Source organism: Harpia harpyja, chromosome 12 (genome assembly GCF_026419915.1).
Source record: "Harpia harpyja isolate bHarHar1 chromosome 12, bHarHar1 primary haplotype, whole genome shotgun sequence".
In the NCBI taxonomy this organism is placed as follows: domain Eukaryota; kingdom Metazoa; phylum Chordata; class Aves; order Accipitriformes; family Accipitridae; genus Harpia; species Harpia harpyja.
In genome coordinates this window covers 732,462-754,163 of record NC_068951.1, presented here as the reverse complement: position 1 = coordinate 754,163, position 21,702 = coordinate 732,462, and positions in this window count along the sequence as shown.

Here is a 21,702-nt window from a genome sequence, read left to right as displayed (position 1 = left end):
GAACGGAAGACTAATGTGATGAAAAGTAATTGGAAACCTGTTAGAAGTACTTTAAAAAGATTGTCTTTGGGGAAAACATCCATTTAAGAGGAAATAAAGAAGCATAAGAGCTTGGAGGCTAAGTAACCTTCCATAAAGCGCACAGCTTGCTTCTGAAGCCCAGGTAGCGAGCCGTTCCAGGCTGAGCACCCTGCACTTCTCCGGCAGTGCCCGTGCAGCAGAGCAGCGCTCCTCTCCTCCAGCGCCAGCTTGGCCATGTCCTCACATGGCCAAAATACCCCGTCCATCCCAGCTATGGTGAAAAAATCCCACAGAGAAGCCCAGGCAGCAGGAACACAGGTAACATGTAACGATGTAAACACGGACATTTGTATAATTTCTGTTAGAATGAGGGACTGAAGGAATTTCTGTGGTGCCATTTGCGGTTCCAAGTTTAACCTATGCCACAAGAATGAGATTTCAAAACATTAATGTTTCCCACGTGCTGTGGAAGAACGCTGTGTACCTTTGAAATCAGCTGTCTCTACCATTTCTGTTGCATCTGCTTATAGCCCAGCAACCTGCAAAGGAGACAGCTATCCAAAGTAGCAATAAAAATAATTTACAAGGTCAAAGGAGTGCATTGTGCTTTCGGCATTAAAAGTCTCAGCTTTGCTTTAAGCTGCGTTGATAATCGGCACCAGAGACAGCAGGGAGTGCTTTACATCAGGGTGTTACGCTGCTCTGTGTCCATATGGCTCAGCGATATTTTGCTCGTTTTTATTTCACGGTTGGAGAGATTGGAGTTTTCCTTGAAGAGCTGGCAGGCAGAGCAGACAAAATTCCCAAGGGATTTTCCTGTTCTGGCAGCTCACTGCAAGGAGAAGTGTCCCTCAAGGGCTCTCGCGGATAAGAGCACTCTGGAGCAGCAGTGACGCGCCAGGACACAGAGCTATCGTCCAGGAGTTTGAGGACAACTCCTCGAAGAAGTGCTGGAGCAGCAGGAAGGGAATCTCGCCGGAAAGCCAGCCCTGGGAATCAGAGCTGAGCAAAACGTCGCCTGCAGGCTCAGCCGTCAAGTTCGGCTGTGCCCCTCCCTGCAGAACGGCACCCAAGCCAGCGCCGACAGCGAGAAGGACGATCCTGTGCCTCAAACAGAAGGGAAGGTCCCTTCGAATGCCAGGAGGGAAGTGCCATCAGGCCTCTGGCAAAGGTGACTATAACACACATCGTTTCCCAGATTAGATTATTTATTATTGGCTCCCTCCGGTTACTTTACGATCACAATTTCTAAAACTGGATTTAAAAAAAAAAAAAAGTTAAAAAAAGGCAAAAAAGCAGGCTGAGAGATTTTGAAAGCTTGGGATTCCCCTGGGTGCTGAGCCACCCTTAGAGCATGACCCAGATCACAGGCATCAAGCCCTTGAAAAGCCATTCCTTACAGCCTGATCCACAGCACAGCAGCATCAACCGAAAGGCTCCCACTGGTAATGGCTGGCGATGCGATGCATGTATGACTTGGCAAGGGAAGTATTAATATCCTCAACAGAGCTGTAAGGAGACACTCTGCTTGGGCTTAGGGGACCCCAAGGCACGACGACGATGGGGAAAAGCAGAAGTCCCTCGCAACGGTTGTATTCTGTTCAAATGTATAATTATGCCCTTCTTCAGCAACTGTGTTTAATAGTCACTGTTTGAGGAGGAAGGGGGTTATTTTACAAGTGTTTTTAAGAGAAGTTAAAAGCAAGAAACATTTGATTGCTTGGTACAAATGACTTCTGCGTCCTTCTATCCCCATGTTTCACTGTCTGCAGACTTCTAAAATGAAACTTTAAAGCAATTGTCTGAAATGAATAATAAAACAACATTTTAAAGGCAATAAAATAGCTTGAAACAGATTAGAATGAAATTCAGAATTCATATATATTTACAAAGGAGCACTTGGAGGAGACTAATCCAGGCAGGCTCAATTAATGAGAAGGCAGGAGAGCCGGGTTTGTGGCAGTCCTGAGAGCAGGTCCCTGCGCAGAACCACAGACGGGGTCCCCAGGAAAGCAGCGGCCCCATGGGCACCTCGTCCCTCCGCCCAGGAGGATCCTGCTGCGGAGCCTCGCCAGCTTGGGCGAGATCCCCTTCCCCGAGGGGGGACACAAGGGGTAAAAGAGGTAGCACCCTCCTCCCCTCCCACGCCAGCTCATTTTGCAGTAATTTCATTCAGGGTTTTTATGGCTGAAATGACTTGTTCTTTCAATTGAGTTGCGTAAGGCCTTTGCTTTTTAATACAACCGTGAACAAATACCTAAAACTTTGGTGACACCGCATTACATGCATACCTCTGTTAGAGAAAACTATGAGAATTTCCTCCTTGGTGGACGGATAGTGTTAGCTGTCTTCTATGCAAGTTGCTTATGCCAATCACCATTTTGGTCTTGCTTTAATATGATTATTGCAAGGACAGAGACAATGTTGTGAGCAGAGGCAGCAATGACTGAGCAATTCCACAAGTAGCTGCAGCAAAGTGGCTGCAGGTTAAATGGTGCACATGGAGACTTTGCATTTCGTGCGGTCATTGTATGTGAGGAGAATTGTTTGCTGCACCTTGCAAAGCACTGAACATGTTTTCCCCTCATCTATATTCCCTACAGAGACTTTAAAAATTGCCATCAGGCTGGAAGGTGGCAGGTGCCATGGGAGGTGATTTCACGAGGCCACAGGACTGGGACCGGAGAGCTGGGACAACCCCACTGTGGGACACAACCACCCGCTTCTCAGCAGCTCTGGTTTGCTGTACAGACAAATGCCGGGTTGCCTTAGACAGTCCACCAGACCCCGCAGTGCCACGGTCCATCCACCAGCGATCGTGCCATAAGGGGAGGTGGGGCTGACAGACAGACAGACAGACAGACAAACCGCTCGGGGCCAGGAGGTGCCTGCGCATCCCCAGAGTGTAACCCCGGGAGTGATCGCTGCACCCGGTCCAGCCCAGGGGTGAAACATGGGAGTCCTTGTCCAGATCATCACCTCTGCAAATGACGAACCAAAGTCCAGTTCTGCTGACGCCTACAAGGGTCTCGGGAGACAAGAACAAGTACTGAAATCACAGCATCTTTTCCCTCAAAACTACAGCTGGGCCCCAGACTTGCTACTTTTCCCTCCAGTTCCCCTATTTCTGATACCTCTGCACGCACATCCTTCACACACTGGTTATACAGAAAAATAATTTTTTTGAGATGTTTGCCTTGGCCTCAGTGAAAGGGAGTTGTTGGGCAGACAGACAAAGGGGCTTGGAAAGCTCTGGTAAACCTTAGGTCTCCAAAGACGTGTGCATGTGTTGGTGAGGTTCAGCTTGACACTCGCCTCTCCTCCTGGGGCTGCCCCAGAGGGAGGGCATGACACGTTTGGAACATGCACGGCCTCCTGGTGCAGAAGTCACTGGGTGACCATCGCCATCACTCTGCCTTGGCATCTTGTTCTGATAATACTTCCAAAAGCGCACAAACCTCTCGGTTTTAAGAGAAGCCAGCAAAGCAAGTGTGGCCTGGGAAGCATTAGGATACATAGAAAAGATGTACAAGTAAACATCGCCACATAAATAATGACAGCCTGACGCTATGGCTACTATTTTTCTACCGATATTTTGATGTTTTCACTTATGGTCATTATAAATGACTTATTCCTGTCCCTAAACACCAATCAGAGCTACCATTAGTGATATTCTGACCACAGGCAGGTGCAGTAAAATTGATCAAAATGTTGACACTTAAAGATACAAGCAAATGAACATGATAAACTGCCAAGAACTATGAGCAAGAAACACAATGTTCTTTCTTTGTAAAATAGCACCTGGCAGGGACGGTTATTCTGACACTGTTTTTGTGTAGGCAATAGCTGTTCAAATTACCCAGGAAAACCATTTGGCCTCTCACAGCAGAATGGGTCGGCAAAATGGCACTTGTGCCCTTGAAAACAAGGTGTCCCTGCGCTGCAGCCTGCTCGGGGCTGGGCTCTCCTGCAGGGAGACGCAGGGGGCTGTATCGTCAGTTGTCCCACCCTCGTACAAACTGGAAATGAATAAATGCATGTGCAACTCCTAGTAAAAACCTCTACACATTTCCCTCCTGTCCATTTATATTTCAGTTTTAATTAAACTGAGTAGTATATGTCAACAAGATTGTTGTATTGCCTGGTTTGTATGAAAGAACTGATAGGTATTTCCAAGTTAATTTTCCAATCATTAACTCAGAGTTTGTAAAATAACCGTTCCCTTCCTGTGCTTTTTTCCTTATAGCAGCCGTGGGTTCCTCAGATCCCTGTCCAGCTGTAGGCACTCCTTCCCAACGCTCCTACAAATCGCCTTGACTCCCTGGATGAGGTCAAGCAACCAGTCGAGGCACTGCCTTAATGGAGGCAGCAGCCAGGGGCAGATGCCTCAGAGGGTGGTGTAACCACCACCCCCCAGTCACAGCCTGGTTGGACTGGGACGCGTGGAGAAGCCGTGTCCCCTCTTCTCCATCAGGAACACCTGAAGGACTGTTAGCAACAGTTGCTACCCCACTTCACCTTAGTGGAGGATAGTTACTTTTCCTTCCCTTCTAGCTTTTGTATTACAACATCCACTCCAGCCAAATACAATACTTATGCTATTTTAAGCTTCTGCTACTTTAAAAAAAAACATCGGGTCCTGAAGCAAGTGAAGGGTGTTTCCCAAATACAGAAGACAAGAGAGATGCACTGCGTTAAAATGAGCAGGATTTCAGAATGTGTGTCTTTACCCTGGTAATGCTGAAAACCCCATGGCTCAGTCTCACTTGCAAGCTTTCCAAACCCCCAACAGCACCAGAGGGGAGCGAGCGGACATGGGATGGGGCTGACCACCCAAGAGCGTCGGCTGCAACGGGGACACAACCCCGGGGCTCGGGAGCACTGCCGTGGCCAGCACCGACGGCGGGGACGCCGGGGACACCTCCCCTCCCACCCCATCTCGCCTGCCTTTTCTGCTGAGACACCAAAGTTTGTGGGGAAGCGGCTTGGCTTACCTTGATTGAGAGCATGATGCCCTGGATCGCAGAGGCAATGGTCTTCTGGTCCTTTCTTTGTTTTATAGAAAGCTTCCACTCCTCAAGGCAGCCTTAGGTTTGCAACACATTGCACTGAAGATAATGAGGAAGATGTTGTTGCTGAGTAACATTTTTCTTGGCAAACCAGTGTGCCAAATTCCCTGGAAAAGTGAAAAATTCTAATGGGCAGTGCAAAATAATGGATTGCACCAAGAGAAGTAGTTTGACAGCAACTGCTTGATTTGAATTCAAAGAGAGAAAAAAAATGGCTGGGCCTAAACAAGACTGTTGACCATGAAGTAGACTTTGCTGTAACCGAAGTGAAAAGGCTAATTCATCAAGCTATAATGAGAATCTCATTGTCATTCATCTTTTATGTGAACATTTGCAGGCAAGAGTCTGGATGTCAGGGGAAAGCCCTGTAATTAATTTATCTCTGTTGTGTAAAAGGTAACAGATCTGAACGATGGGTTCTGTCCCAGCACAGCTGCCTCAGATAAAAATCAAGCAGATTATTTAGGTCTCATTTCTACTTTCCTTCAAAGGAAAAATAAATAGCTACAGAAAAATCAGAGCCATGAAAAATACATAGGTTGGAAGAAGGAAAGAAGCAGAAGCCTACCTCCAAGAAATCACATCAGCAAGAATGACTGAAACCCCCAGGGGGAGGGGAAAAAAAAAAAGTATGATTTATTTGCAAAGGGACAATTTTATCGTTTAGCCTAAGGTATCAAGTTAGGATTAAGACCAAATAACAGAAGCAGTGATCAAAGTAATTTGCCATGGATAATTTGCCCTCAACATATTCAGAAGACAATGTCAAGGCTTCCTACAAAGTCCTGGCTTACTCTCTGCTCCGATTGCTTTAATCAAGGTCCTTTATTTTTTCGAAAGCACAAGAGGCACTGGAGGACCTAACACCCATTGAAATTTCAGTGAAATTTGTGTGCTTAAGAGTGATTTCTGCCTTTTGACCTAGCTCCCTCCTATGGCTCCAGCGGCTTTGGTTTGCAGCACAAAGGTGAGGGCTCGTGCCGAAACCCCTCGTGCAGCTCTCACAGCACTGCCACGCTCTTCGTGCTCACAAGGGTGAGACCCGCGGCGTGCCCCCGAGCTCAGGGAGCCCTCCAGACCTCTCACTGCTGAGAGCAGACGCCTGGTTTTTGAGGAGGCACGCCTGCGTGCGTCCCGAGGGAGAGAGCTGAGGGGCTGAAGGAGTCCACTGCACGTACCCGAGCGCTCCGGCGAGAGGGACCTCAGTACCAGCACCCACTGCAGCACGCAGCGCCTTCCGCCAGCCACCGGTCCCACACAATTACCCGGCTGCAGGCTGTGGGTTGGGTGGGTTTTATGGTTGGTTTTGGGTTCGAGGTTTGGGTTTTTTTGTTTGGTGGTTTTTGGGAGTATTTGGCAGTATTTTGGGCTGCTGTGGGATCAAAACCATGCAGACACCTTTACAAAATGTGGTGGAGTGTAGAACTACATTATATAGTTATACAATTAAAATTATTTCCTATGGCAGACAAACTAGATGGGTCAGTTTTGTGTGGATGCCACACTGAGGAATGCAATACTGATACAGATGCCCAGGCAATGGTGTTCTCCTGTAAGAAAAAGATTAACAAAGTTACAGTTAACAAAGACTGTACGGTGGGCTCCATATATCCTACATCAGTGAAATGGAAGAGCCTTTTGGAGAACTGTTGTTAAGAAATGTCAACAACGATCTCAGGAAAGCCAGAAGATGCAGAAGGAATAAAAAGCCTACTTTCTGGTAAAGGTTGGTGATGTCTCTGTTGTGTTGTTTTTGTACAGGCCTCCTCAACTCCTACAGACACTCAAGGTCTGATTTGCGACAGCTCTGCCAGTGCTGGGGAGGAAGAAACCCCTCACCCGTGCAGATCAGTGCAGACTGGAATACAGGGTTAACAGAGATTTGCCTTTCTCACTGTCCAAGCATAAGTTTACCATCTCCCCCGACTGTCAGCTCAGTTTTTGAAGGCAACAGCTCGTTTAGCTCCACTAAGCACCATGTTCAAAACTTTCACTTGCTGTAGCACTCCCTCCTCTCGTGCATTTCTGATTAATTTCTCCTTTCACCTTTGAAAAAGCAGAACAAGGGTAGCTGGGTATCTAACTCCAAGCTCCTTTGAAACCCCAGACTAATGGTTTATCTAGCAAGAATTTTGTCCATATGCTAAGAAAAACTCAGCAACACAGCACAGTGTTGCTTCCCCGCTGCAAAGCCGAGAAGGCAGCCAGTTTCCCTTCCTAATGGTGCGCAAGCTCTGCAAGGGCAGATCGCTCCGCTGAAATCCCGGCGCTGGGGCTGCACCGCTCCAGCACCCTGTCCATGCATTTTTCTGAAGCGGCAGAGTCTAAAAGGTCAAGTTTTCCTGAGTTGCAAATTACTTCAACTCGGAGCGTGGAGGTGACTTTGCTGAGGGCTCTGTCTCTGCGTGCCCAGCGTGGTTCAGCAGTGTGCAATACAGCTGGGGCAGCATCCTGAACAGGAGTGGAGGCGACTGGAGCATGTTGGTGCTGTTACATCTGTGCAAACGGAGACTTCTCAACTTGCTGTTTAGCTACACTTAGCAGCAGAAAGCAGAATTCAAATGTACCCATTATTGTTATTATTTATCAGGCACCATTTCATCATGTTTATTCACCAAGGCTTTACTTGAAGATAAAGCAGCCCTAGCAAACGAGACCCTGCAGACCCGGTTCTCGGCAGGGCTCGAGAGCTGCACAGCGCGTGGGGGCATGCCTGCGCTGCAGGCAGCCGTTTTCTCTAGAAGCGGGGCTGGGAATCCCAAGGGTTTATGTGTCGCCCCATCCCACAGGGCAACACAAGGCTGTTTCTTAAAGCAGTGCACTGTGGCTTAAGGAAACTCACCACCGCTTACCTGGGGCTCACCACAGACCGAGCACTGCAGCTCACTTTATCATCATTTATCATTGCAAGACAAACACAGCAATCGGAGGATTAACAACAATCACATTAAGCTCAGTGAGTTAAACTGCTCACCCGGCAGGACGGTAAGCTTTTTATTTCAGATAACGCCAGATACTCTCCTGCAAGTGGAGGTGTGATATGTTCAGCACTGGTGATGAAGCAGGAGTGGCAGGCTGGTGTCTGCAGAGTTACTCCTCTTTTACAAGGAGAAGGATCCATCCATCTGCCTAAACAACTGCGCAACACACAGGTTCTTCAACACCCCTCCAGGTCTAGTGAGTCCATTCTTCCCCCAGCTATTGAGCAGGACGTGCACACTACAGCAACCCTGTTCTGTATTCCAGCCCTGTGTAAGCTGAATTTGCCTCAACGGTATCATCTTGCTGCGGCTGAAGTCAACAGCAAATTGTTCATTGACTTCAGTGCTCCTGGACTATGCCTTGAAAGAAAACTGTCCAAATAAAGTGAAACAAAACCAACCAAACAAACAAAAGTAAAAGGATACTTCCTAGAGTAAGTGGATTTAATGCCTCCTCCTGCTTTAATTTGAAATTCAGAATTTTAAGAAATTTAAATGAATTTTTTTTTTAAATCAAATAAATTTCTGCAAGCTTTTGTCACTTCTTTAGACCAGATCTTATAAACAGGATTAGGATTTGCAATTAAGTACTGGCACTCAGCCGAGATCAGGTACCACAGCAACTAACCACCTGAGGGTGACAGTGGGCTCAGTGTGACTACTCAAGACCTCGTGCCTGCAGTTATAAAACACCTATCGTGTGTTTAAGGAAAAACACAGATTAGACCTAGTAAATGAGACCTGTAATCTCTAGTTGTGGCAGAGCCATGGAGACACTAAATCAGAGCAGAACAGGGTAACCTCTGGGGAGCTAAGAGGTAATTAAGCAGAGCCTACGACGATTGCTTGGAGAGAGAACATCCCCGAGAACAGTCTATGGGAAAAAGGCCTCTGGGTTCTCACTCGATGGTAGGTTTGCACATACTGTGGAACCTCCTTTCTGACTTAGGAAACAATACGGAGCACCTCTGCCAACATCTGTGCTGTGACTGCATGGTGTGAACAGGCTAACAACACTGAGAAAAAAATCACATGAGACCTGCTGATGATTAGTACAAAACAATCCGCCTTAAACTGATAGCTGCCCATAAAGCTAATCAACTACATGATGGTACAAGAGACAGAAGAGTTCAATGTGATTCCATTTGTTTGCAGTGGCAATAAATCTGAGTGAAAATTGCCAAGCACCTGCTGATCTCCACATCCAGGCAGGGTCAAGGTTCCCAAGAAATGACTAAATGATGACCATTTAATAGTAATTCTCCAGGAGCACCAGAAGATTCAGAAGAGTGACAGAGACTTGCCTGAACTGCCTTTTGTACAAGTAAATGCCACAGAGACAGTTCTTGCCCTTAGGCAACTTTGGATGCAGGAATGTACTTGTACGGGGTCTAGGTCCAGCTCAACATGTGTGTTTCATGGCGAGCATGGGAAGGTAGCCCTACTGTTAGAAGGCTTCCCATTCTGCAGTACCAAAACTCAGGTGGATAAACAAGCAAGCGAGCAGAAAGACAAGGGAGCAGGACAGCTGGGTCTGCATAAATTAGTAGTCACAGCGGATGATGCATCGATATGTGAAAAGAAGAAAGAGCAGACTGGGTCGCTGTTTGCAGCCAATGCATTAGGTGAGCTAATTAAAGAGACAAGAAGGAAATTACAGTCAGTGGAAAATGAGGTAGCTGATGTCTGGAAAATGAAAAAACATCCTGCTGACCGTGACAGACCCGCCAGGCGTCTCTCCGTGGCCATCGCCATGCTCTGCATAGGGATCACACGGGGCCAAAAGGCAGAACTGGTTTTCAGGAAGAGGAAGGCACAGCAAGGCAGAGACAGAAAAGGCAGAGAAACACTGATGAGCCCTGAAAAACAAAAATAGGAGCTATTTGGGTATGTTCCTAGAGTTGGGGATTTATTTCTTTTCTACTTCACATCATCATGCAACTCTTCAGATTAAAACAGCCAGAGCGCTAGCCAATACGCTGATACAATCCATGAAGATGTAGGTCTCTAGTGCTTTGGTTTTGTTTTTTTTTTTCTCCCCCCTCCATTTGCTGGTGTGTTTGGAAGTCAGCCTGTAAGGATGTTCTTGCCAGCTGGGAAATCCCAGAGGACATGTTCCTTCCTCTGTTTTGCTGGCAACCACGAGGAAAAATTATAATGAATGACCTCTTTTCTTTTTTCCTTCTGCACCAGCTGGCTCTGATACCCTTTCCCAACCTCCACTTGCATCATCTACCAAAACAGAATCTCATTTCCTCAATAAACAGACTTCTTCGGGCTTCTCAAGATAATGCTTAATGAAAAAAACAGTACAATGGAAATACTTTGCATGGGCTTCCCTCTTTTAAATGCACTTGCTTCTCTTACTTAAAGAGCTATTGAAATAAGTAATTTTCCTCTCTTCCATTAATCCCAGCTCTCTGCACATCAAGACACATCTTTCTAAACTGGCCACACTGAAATCCAATGGACAACCTTCAAACGGTAGAAATGGAGCTCTCTAGGATTTCTCTGACAAAATAGTTTGCCAGAAGAAACACACTGAATTGGTCATCTTCAAAAGCGTGCAGAAAAAAAAAAGAAGGAAAATCAGATTTGTTTTTCTTTAACTATTTCTTCTTGATTCTTTATTTCAACAGAATTTTAACAGAGCGGAACGTGGCCCTTTCTGCCAGTGATGGGACGATGAGCGCTGTGGTTGTGGAGCGGCTCCGGTGCTGAGCACCGCACTGGACCCAAGCGAGCAGCGTCCGCTGCTTGAGGAACAGCACCTTACGGCTACCAAGACCGTAGCCCAAAACCCGGGGTTCGCAAAACCAGAAGTCTGCCCCTTTGCCGGGAGCATCAGCGGCTGCGAGTGCTTAAACTGCAGCACTCATGAGAGGCGACATGAGCGTGGTAGTAGCTGAACATTTCTGACATGAAAACTGCCTGAACTGAGAAATCTGTTTGACCTTTTGAGACTCAGACTCTTACCGACTCACATTTCAAGCAGAAAAACCTTACAGACGTCACCCATATAGCAGAATGAACTTCACAGGTTATATTTACTTCATTTTTCTTTACGACGATTACCTTTTGAATACCTAGTGGCAGGAGATTTGAATAGCCACACAGCCAACAAACAGCTCTGCTATAAATCTTGCCTGCGAGCCCTCTGCGGTAGTGCTGCCCACAATTAGGATCTGCCACAGAGAAGGACAGGTGTGGGTCTTGGGCAGGAGAGCTTAGGACTGGAGAAAAGGCAGAAAGGGAACATTTAAAAATGGAAAATCTTGGCTTTTAGCTGAGCCAAGAGGATGGTTCTGCAGAAACTGGTACTTGACTGACATCCCCCCCTTTTAATATTCCCTTTTTCACATTAAGTTTTCTCCATTTTCAGTTGTTCTGCTTCGAGTCCAGTTTGCTCTGTGGGGATGATAGGTTACTTAGCAACTGAAATTAAAGTTCGATTATTGTATTAATATTGATGCTATCATTGCATGAATCATGATTCCAGTAGGAGGAATAATTTCAGTTTCTTTAAAATATTGATTTTGGAAAGATGCCAAAGTGCAGGCATATGGGGCTGAATTCCTGCTGTCACAGCAGCTCAAGGATGAGCATTACTGGCTGCGCTAGGGCAGGATAGAAATCCAGAAAAGCAGAGGAAAATTCTGGGCTAGTATTTTATTGGAGCTACCCTCAGCTCGGTGCACAAATTCAGAACAGCACAAAAACATTTTCACATTTGAAGGAGTTGATGTTCTCCTCGTGTACAGGAATATTTGACGACAGAGACCTATCAAGCTGTCACTTGCATATATCACTGTAACTCACTGGATAAATGGGCTCACCTTTCAATCTTATGAATGTTTTCAAAGATAAATTTAGGAAATTAAGTCCCAGTTTTCTCTTTTTCCACCTTTTTCTTCCTTTGCTAAAGCCTGTCACACATTTCAGTTAAAATGTTTCAAATCATCTTCTCCACTTTCACAACAATTTCACAAAGTAGTTCATTTAACTAAAAAATAAAATATAAAAACCTCACCAACCAAACTCATTTTGTATCAGCTTTTCATTGCCGCTAAGTGTGCTCAACTCTTTCTTGGAGCTTTCTGGGCTTCATTGAGACCAACGTGGAAACACAAGCTCCCAGCACATATCAGGCAATGAAAATGTGATTTTTCTGTTACTGCAGAACCTCAGCCCAGGCTAACAAGCTGAAGTGGCCCATGTCAGGCAAGTAACAGTAGTGACAGCGCCTGGCCAGAACTGCTGAGTTCAAAATCTGAAATCAAAGACAAGGAAATCTGTCTGTTTTCACATATTTATCTCTCAACAGGGCTCTAGACATTATCCATCTTCTGCCTGAGACAGACAGCAATTCAGGGTGTACCCAAGCACATCCTCTACTTAAAAACAGGCAAGAAACTATAATGGAGTCGCATCTTTTTTCAAAGCTCAAATGCCTGTAACTGGGCACGTACTAATATTAATACCCTTCCTGAACATTAACCACAGCAGTGGCCTTTCGATATCTTGCAGTTCTTCCCCTGTAAAAGCAATTAAAAATATATGGTAGCTCTTACGAAAGACCCCTGTGACACACGTCTGCTAGAGATGACAGCGTGTGCCTTCAAAACTTTGGGGGCACGGCGGTATTCAGAGTTACAAAGATGACATACCCAGTACCACTGAATGTCAAAAGACAACCAAAAGGTGTCTGTGCCCTCTTTGCACTGAGAATGACTGGCTTTCGTCTTGGATTGCAACTAAATGTGTCTGCTGCCATGCTGGTTTAGCAGCATGGAGATCCTGCTTCCTAGAAGATGGATGCAAAACTTCACTTGTACTAAACCAAATCCGTTCCAGCTTTACATTTAAATGTGAAGAACACTCCCAAGTGAAGTCAGGTGGGCCCACAGTGGCTCAGCACAGTCAGCAGCTGGGATATCTATCCCCTTCCACATTTAGTGAATTCCCTTAGGAAAATATTCCTGACCCCATGCCCAGCTCCTGCAGCATCTTCACTTCTCGGTTCCCACCTAGCTAGCTAGTATTCGTTCATTTCTGACAAGCAAGCCATTAGTTCTTGTACAGTACATACCATTAAACCTCGAGATGGCCTCCCTTCTTTCTCATACACTTCCCAGACAGCCCCCCCATTACATTGGAGGCATACTGGTAATACATAATTTTCAAAAATTTTTCCTAAACTTGCAGCTTTATATCCTACATCTTTCAATTTTTCTTACTTGCTTGTGTCCTCCAAGTTATGCTTCTTTAGGACTGTCATCCCACATGCATATTTTTAATGTAATGGGTGCTCTAATGGGTTTCTTCTCAAAAAGCTGTCTCACCCTTCGCAAGGGAAATTAACATCGTCTTCCATGTTTACAGTTGGTACTAACAGCTTTTTTTTAAACTTAAATTATGCAACAGAGTTTTCATTTTTTTCCCTTTGCAGAATAATTCTGTATGTCCTCAACTAAAAACTGTGCCTCAACGCTTGCTCCTCAAAGAGACATAGCAGTTTGGATGAGTCCATCTCATCTGGAGGCCAACTCAACCACACTGCATAGGCAGCTGGGGAGATTTCCAAGCCTATAAACATGAGTGTTGGAAACCTTACCTGGAATTTCTAGAATAAGGTCAGAAATAGAAAGTAGTCATGAATGTAGAGTTCTGGTAAGACTCACAATACTTGCCACATAAAGCACAAAAAATGGGTTATATAAATAACATTCTGTGAAAATGTCTGTAACGGTTGTGCTTTGACACGTCTTTAAGATCATAAACTTCACTCTTTCTAATGTTTTTGGTAAGACTTGTAATGAGAAAAGACAATTCTGAAGTCCTGACATTAATAAGTCTATTGTAAAAAGGTCACCTTCTCCTAAGAATGTTTTATTATCACTGGAGCAGAATAGCTCTGAATATGTAATGACTTTTATCTGATGATTGCCCTGTATTCTTTTCTAAAGAAAGAAGGCTTCAGATGTTGATAATTTACATATAAGCGTTGAAGTGTTTGGCAGCAGAAAAACAAACTGGTTCAGAGAAATTAATTATAAAGCAGCTATAGAAGAGGCATGAAAATTAACTTCTGATCTTCATATGTCTCTAAGAGGTACTAAAAAGCACCACAGGACTGACTGTCCTCCAGGACGCTACTGTACATCACTTAGCTGAAGCAAAACACATGCAGTGGAGATTCACTTTCTGCATAAATCCTTGTAAAGACTGATTCTTATTTGCATTTGGTTTTTCCACTTCAGTGTAGAAACTCCACCACTCGCATTTAGTGGTGCATAAAGGATTAGGAGGTGCACAGAGAGGTTATATATTAATGTTAGTGACAACAGGAACTCAGATTAACAATCAAGACCAACAACCGTATGCAAAACCAGAGCTACCTGAAGATCCCTGTCCCCAGTAGCTCACAGACCAGGAGAGACAAATGGGAACCGTGCATCAGGGTCAAATCAACCGCGCGTGGGACAAGTGAACCCGTCAAACCACTTCAAGAGCTGCTAGCACAGCACTGCGGGGTTTGCATCTCTGGGGGAAGAGAACCGGTTCTGCACGGAACTGAAGCAACTCTGCAATTCAGAAATGTTCCTCCTGTCAGTCTCTCATGGCAGAGAGGCAATCCCCTGAAAACAATGCATGTTTTGCACTGATTTCAAATTAGAAGGTTTCCCCAGGAGTACTGCATGTTCATAAACAGCTATGCCAAAGCTTGTTTGTTGTTTTGAGTCATTAAATTACATTGCACTTAATTACTCCCAATCTACCACCAGTGAAGGTTTTCCAACAAAAGCTGCCTCTGTTAAGAAACCATTTTTATATACTAATGATATTATCTCAAGAATGTTTTTCAAAGACCATTTAAACAACATCATGCTCCATTTGCCAGGGGGACACACAGTGGAAAGTAAGTATATTTTTAAAATCATTTTTTCAAGAAAAGATGTTTTTCTAAGAGCACTATCTAGGACAAAGGCTTTGCCTTACTGGGAAGGCCATTTATCTGGGGACCAATTAGCCACTGAATTTCATCAGTGAGACAACGCTGTGCCAATTCATCTGTATTTCAAAGGAAATGCTATGGATATATTAATAGAGGATGGTATTTTGCTGCAAACTGATGGCTCCTGACTTCACATTAAAAGCCATTTCATGATTCTGCATGGGGACAGGAATACAGGTATAGCTGGATTTGGGAGGGTTTGCTTCATTTCATCCTAGCGCTTGGAAATAACCAATGTACAATTAGCGGTACCAGCTTAAGAACTCACCTGTACATTCTGTTTATCCCAGGAATATGCATTTCCAAGCTGGCTCAAAGATTAAGAGCCCAGCAACGCAATTCTTTGCTCGGAGAAGTTATGGCATCTCCAAAAATCAGGTCCTTCAGGAAAGTTAATGCAAGCATCCGGAAAGAAATAGGTTTAACTGGCCTGGTGTAAGGAGAAGGGTACGCTTTGGATGACCATGGGTTTTTGGCAGTATGCCACCTCTCCTAACAGCGTCAACTTCTTTTCACGTGCCAGGGCATCAGAGAACGAACAGAAACACTTTTGAGGGATAAGTGAGAGACTGAGAAAGGGGATGGAGAAGAATCAGGAGTGAGGGCACAAGAGGCAGCAATGAAGATCATCCATTTTATCAAGAAGCTGGTGAGATTTGAACTGGAAACAGGACTTGGCTAAACAAGGAGAAGCAAGGACAAAGGCAATTTAGCCTGCAGTAAAAGTGTGAGGATATGTGACTCTCCTGCAGCTCTTTATGAGTCAGATTAGCTGAAGTTAAACTCTTGAGGTGCTTCCAAGCATGTCCTGTATCATTTGCACCAATTACAGGGCTGCCGTCCAGTCTGCCCTCCAGTTTGGAGCTTAATGTGAAACAGGAGGAGCCTTAATATCTCTGTATCAGGAAATGGGTATTTAACCTAATTTTTCCAAATCCTAATTGCATCCTTATTCTTCCTAATACTGAGCTAATAAATGAGGCATTTCAGATTTCACCCTGGCATTTCAGCACACCATAAAAAAAAAATACACAACAGATTAAGCAATCATTAGATATATTGTTCTTTCTCAGCCAATGCAACTCAAATGCCACATTTCACAGATGGGTTTAGCAATTGATGTTCTGTGCAGGCAAGAGCAGCAGGGTGGGCTGATTAAACCAGAGTAACAACATAATTTGGGGCCGCTTCTTCTGTTTTATTGGAATAAGTTTGAGTTGGTTTGTGCTTTCTCCTTTCTGTCACCCGTGCATCTTTTCAGACGGAAGAAATCCTGTTACAGCAACTGCAGACCCAGAACAGAGTTAACTCATGAGTGACGTGGTGACATTTAAGGCCATGAGCATCGGGGTGTTTGTGTTGAACTATGCTCCCTCGTGTCTCCATTACAGAATGAACCACTGACAGATGAAAATACTTATGGTTTCCATAAAGCTTGCTTCATTTTTCATCCTGTCGTGGATGAAACACTTTCTTAATGTCTTTTACATCAAAGAAATAATTTCTTTATGTGGTATCATCCAATCTGCTTTCCATTCCCAATCTCTGTTCCTTTAGAAAACTGAACACTAATTGGTATTCAGTGAATGAATTGTCATTACTTTTATTAATTATATCACATTGTTCAACACCCAAGATAAGGGAATTACTGTTCTCTATACCAGAGATGCCATTCCTGTCAGGCAAGAGAGGCCAAGAGGAATAGGTAAACAAGTCCAGAAGTAATGCTTCACCAGTGAAAGATGCCTTTTATCAGCACTTCTGAGCTCTGAACTCTGCTTACAGCCCTGGCAATAAAATAACACATTCCTACCAGTGGAAGTAAGCCACCTCCCCAGGCACCACTCCTGTCCTGACATTTCCCCGTTGCGTGTAAGTACACACACTTATCACTGCAACGTCAGCATACACAGCATTGCTTCCCTGTCTCTGAAGTCACCACTGACTTTTAAAAATTCACAGATAGGAGTTCACAAAGCTAAAGTTAATCTGTATGTTGGTGTCTGATTCAGGAAAGCAAGAATGGGCTGCTTCAGCTCATACGCGGGTAGAATTTATTCAAACCCAACTACGAATAGATAAAGGTTTTGTTCAGAAGCTGCTAAGAAGATACAGAAACCAGAATATATCCAAAAAAAGATTCAGTGTCGAAGGGACAGAAAGGACCTGCAGCATGTCTGGAAGAGCGGGAGATGCCGTCCAGCCCTGCCGAGGCTGTGGCATGCCACGGGGGGCCAGGGCTGAGGGTGGGCATCCGTCCCACTCGCTCCGGAGGGGTCCTGGCGCCGGCAGCAGACTGCTGGTGGTCAGCAGCAAACATCCACTGCCACATGCACGCACTGGAGGGAAGCTCATTTTATTACGGTGAGTTAGAGAGCACTACGAGTGTGCAGCTGCAGAGCTCAGAGTGGAACACAACAGCCTCGAATTCAAGTGTTTGTTCATGTGTTGGACAAACATTTTCTTTTTGTTTTTAGAGCACCTGCCAGAAACAGCACAAAACATCTCTTAATTTCCAGCTCTTCAGCATACAAAAATCAGTACGTCTTTTAATATCTACTGACCTCCAGAACAAAATCCCTCTTACCAATGATTTTGCATTGCAACAGCATAAGACTCCTGCACAGCTTACCCTGGCTGTAATCTTCAGGCTACAGCTAGCGTAGCAAAAGCAACAAGACTTGGACAACACTTGGCGCTCTAAGTACTGCAATAATCAGAGCTTCTCCCTGCAAATCTGCAAGCTCCAGCAGCTGCCATGGAGCGCGAGAAACCCCAGCATGCATCGGAGCTAAATAAAAACTGATCAGTTGCGATGAGAGGAGGACAGTACTAATCACATTTCAATTCCCACTAACCATTTCTAAAGAACCAATGCAAAATAGCCAATTCAGTGAAGCTGGATTTACCTCTACTCATTTCGTCCCCAAATATCAAGGATAGTATAATATAATACGCATAACTGAAAACTGGTCTGGGACCTTCTCTGCAGCTACAGGAAAGAAGCAGGACAGAGATACCCATACCCTCACCTGGGCTGGAGGTGTGCATGTCACAAGTGCTGGATTTGGAAGGATGGCTAGCAGCAACACAACCTGAAGATTTAAGGAAACTGAAGGGGGGGGGGGGGGAGCAGGGAGAGTGCATGAGCACTTGTAGGGTTGCTTTTGTCTTGGTGGTTCTTTTTTTCTGAAGAGGAATAGACTTGGAGAAGGACATATATGCACAGCCCAATTCCCAATTGCACATTTCAGTTTTGAGTCCAGACATGAACAGGCTGCAGTGGTGTGAATTGTTGCAATAGCATTAAAAATTCAGCAGAACTCATTATCCTAAATTTAATCGCTCCCTCTGAAATTCTGTCAGACTCATTATGTTGGTTCCCTTTTTGACATGGTTTAAGCTCCTCCAGAGAGCGGCTGTACAATAGCAATAATAATGATTAAATTGCTGTCTAAAGCTTCACTGGACATCAAAAATAAGTAGAATAAATTCACACTTACATCCATTTTTTAAAGAAAATTATCATTGTACCAAAATGGTAGCACTTATGATACGTCCTTATGGAGTTAACTAAACACAAGCTCACAGAGAAAATGCATTATAAGCCTTACGAACACAGGCCACTAAGGGGTCTGGATCACAACATCGATGGGAGGCTAGGCTACAGAGATGAGCAAAACTTGTATTTTGATAAATATGAACTATCTGAAAAAAAGTTTCAAGAAAAGCTGAAGTATTCACAAATCCACACTAAAGGCAGGAAATATTTTTAGTCCAAGAGATGAAGATGGGAGTATTTTTTAAATAGTCATACACCAAAGCAAGTGTACAAAGACTGCCCCTTGTAACCATGGCCCACACCGTTTCAGAGCACTCAGCATCCCAAGTGCAGCATGCCGTTAAGTAAGAGTTTACTTTTAGTGCTCGGGAGTTACCTGGCTCTCCTCTCTCTCAGTGACCTTCTTCTGTGGGACCAGAAAGGCTGGAACCATCTTTGTTTCTGCATTTCTTGGTCCTGGGGAGGAAGAAAATTGTGGGAACTGATACAGGCTGGGCAGACTGTTCCCAAGATGGATCTTCTCTGCTCTGTGAGACCACAGAGGGCTTTAGTGGAGGAAAGGAAGTGCCCAACTTTTTTTCAGGAAAGCAAAAAGTTGACATTTCATCCAAAAGCGTTACAATCTCTAGCTTTGGAAACCTCCTGTTTCCTGCCATCGCCAGGCTCCCCCCTTGCGGTGCCATGCACCAGCCGGGCACTCTCTGCCCGCTGTCTGCCACGGCCATCCAGCTCCAAAACCCTGTTCTGCAGCAGGGGTGAACCACACAGGGCTAGTCAAGGAGAGACCTGCTGCTTCCATGAGGCTTTTAGGCACAGAGGGAGGCTTTTTGAGTCATTACAGGTTTCAGACTAGGGGTAGTAGAATTCATTCACATTTTTTGCAAGTCATATTTGATGAGGATTCTTGTATTTCTCAGAGGACTGTACTGTCAGGCAATGCACAAATGTTATGCATTTAAACAGTCTGCTTTGCAATAACGTACCCATTCAAGTTGGCTTTATTACACTTCAATGTATTGTACATATTCAGCTTGATTTTCTTCTCACAAGGTTTCATAAATACAGAACCTAATTACTGCGTATCTTAATCCTACAGCCCAAGCACTGGCGGGAGCGGCCATCTCAGCAAAACTCCTCTGGTACAAGTATTTTCCCTGCACAACAGCACAAAAAGCATGGCTCTGCACAACGAAGGCAGAGCCTTCGGCTGAATCCCAGACCCAACATGAAGGTGCAGTTTCCACCGCACAGCAGACTTCTCAGGCAGGTGAAGCCCATCAGCACCACCAGCTTCACCAGTAAAGGCCCCTCGGTGCCCAGTTCTCCTTTTGTGTACGTATAGGTCTGCCTCTGCCTGTTCAGCACGTTGCTGTCCCTCGGGCCCCGCTGGCCCTCCTTGCCTTCGTCCCACGGACGGCAATTGCAGTCACCTTGTGCAGCAGGACCCCGGAGCTCTGCCCACGCACCACAGGGGGGCTCAGAGGCCCTGACCTGAGGGTCCCACTCCAGGGCTGGGGACACACAGAGGGTCCCGCTCCAGGGGCTGGCTGTCCCCAGCCAGCACTGCTCGCTGTCACACCCCAAGTCCCTTTGGGAAACAGCATCTGCCACTACCCAAAGCTCTGACCGCCTCCAAGTCCTAAGCTAGGTTTTCAGAGAACAAGGGGGTCGGTCCTCTCCCTGCCCCTCCTCTGCTGCTAGTTCAGCCACGGCCAAGCCCAGCCTGCCCTCCCTTGTACATCGCATTTCACCTCTCTGACTTGTAAGCAGACAACCAACAAATATCAGGTTGCACAAAACACCCTGCTGTGCCACCCACACGCACACTAATACTACTCCGTTGGGTACCGGGCTTCATTTTACCAATGATAACCCTGGACTTACTTCATCTTAGTATTAGGAAAAGAAAATGTCAGAGGAAATACTTACATTGATCATTAGCTGAACAATAGGACCTGCTCTTTTCAACTTTATCAGAATGCACTGAGTCAGAAAGATCCTATAGATTGATGCATTATTGGATCGAGAGGAAATCAGACTCCAACCTGATGGATACCATTACCTTGAGGGGTTCCCGAGGAGCTCCCCACATCCCCAGGCCAGAGGTATTGTGTGTGCATGAACAATAGCCAGCAGGAAGGATATAAAACAGGAGTTTTACAACAAGCTGTAACTGTTTTCCATGAGGTGCCCTGGCACCATCAGCCAGGAGCAGGGACACAGCCCCCCACCCCAAGAGACCACGGGAATTTCCATGCAAAGCATCAGCAGGAAGATGTAGCTCACCTCTACCGCTGCTCCACCCTCAAGGAAAACGGATCACCACATGGGAGGCTAAGGAATAACGCAAAACAAGCCTCCCTGCCCCAGAGCAGGAGCGTCACAGCTGCTCCAGTGAGCTCAGAGCCTTCTGCACTGGATGCACCACCACCCCACGCTCCCACCAGCTACCCCACCACGGAGGAGCGAGGCACAGCCACCTCCAGCCTGTCCCTCCCAGGCTCCAGGTGATCCCACTTCCACAACCAACGAGCTGGGAGAAGCCTCGGCAACAGGACTTCGGAGAGGATGCTTAAGCCCCAGCCCCTGCAGCAAATGCAATTACCTGGGAAGCCTCAGCAGAGCCTTTTCACAGTGCTTAAAATGCAACTCCGCTGAGGGCACCCAGGGTCCTGCTCCGGGTCAGGAGGGATGGGAGCACCCCAAACCCATCTGCATTTGTCACCTGTATCAGTAGGCCTAAAAAAAAAATTATTTCCTCCTTCAAAATTTCTGTAACTTCTGATCTTACATAGTTACTTCAAAAGTATCACCACACGTAGACACCCACATTTAAGAATACACCTTAAAGCATATCTAAAGACAGTATCTCTTTTCAATAAAGGACCCCACTGAGATTAGTAAGATTTAATCATGTCCTATAAATTACAACATGGGTCAAAGTTTTCTTGAAAACAAGTAATGTAAGCACATTCTTACTTTTTGGAGGGGAGAGGTTTAAATAGAGCTATACATACGTGAATATCATCAATGAAATTTGTAATTAATTCCAGC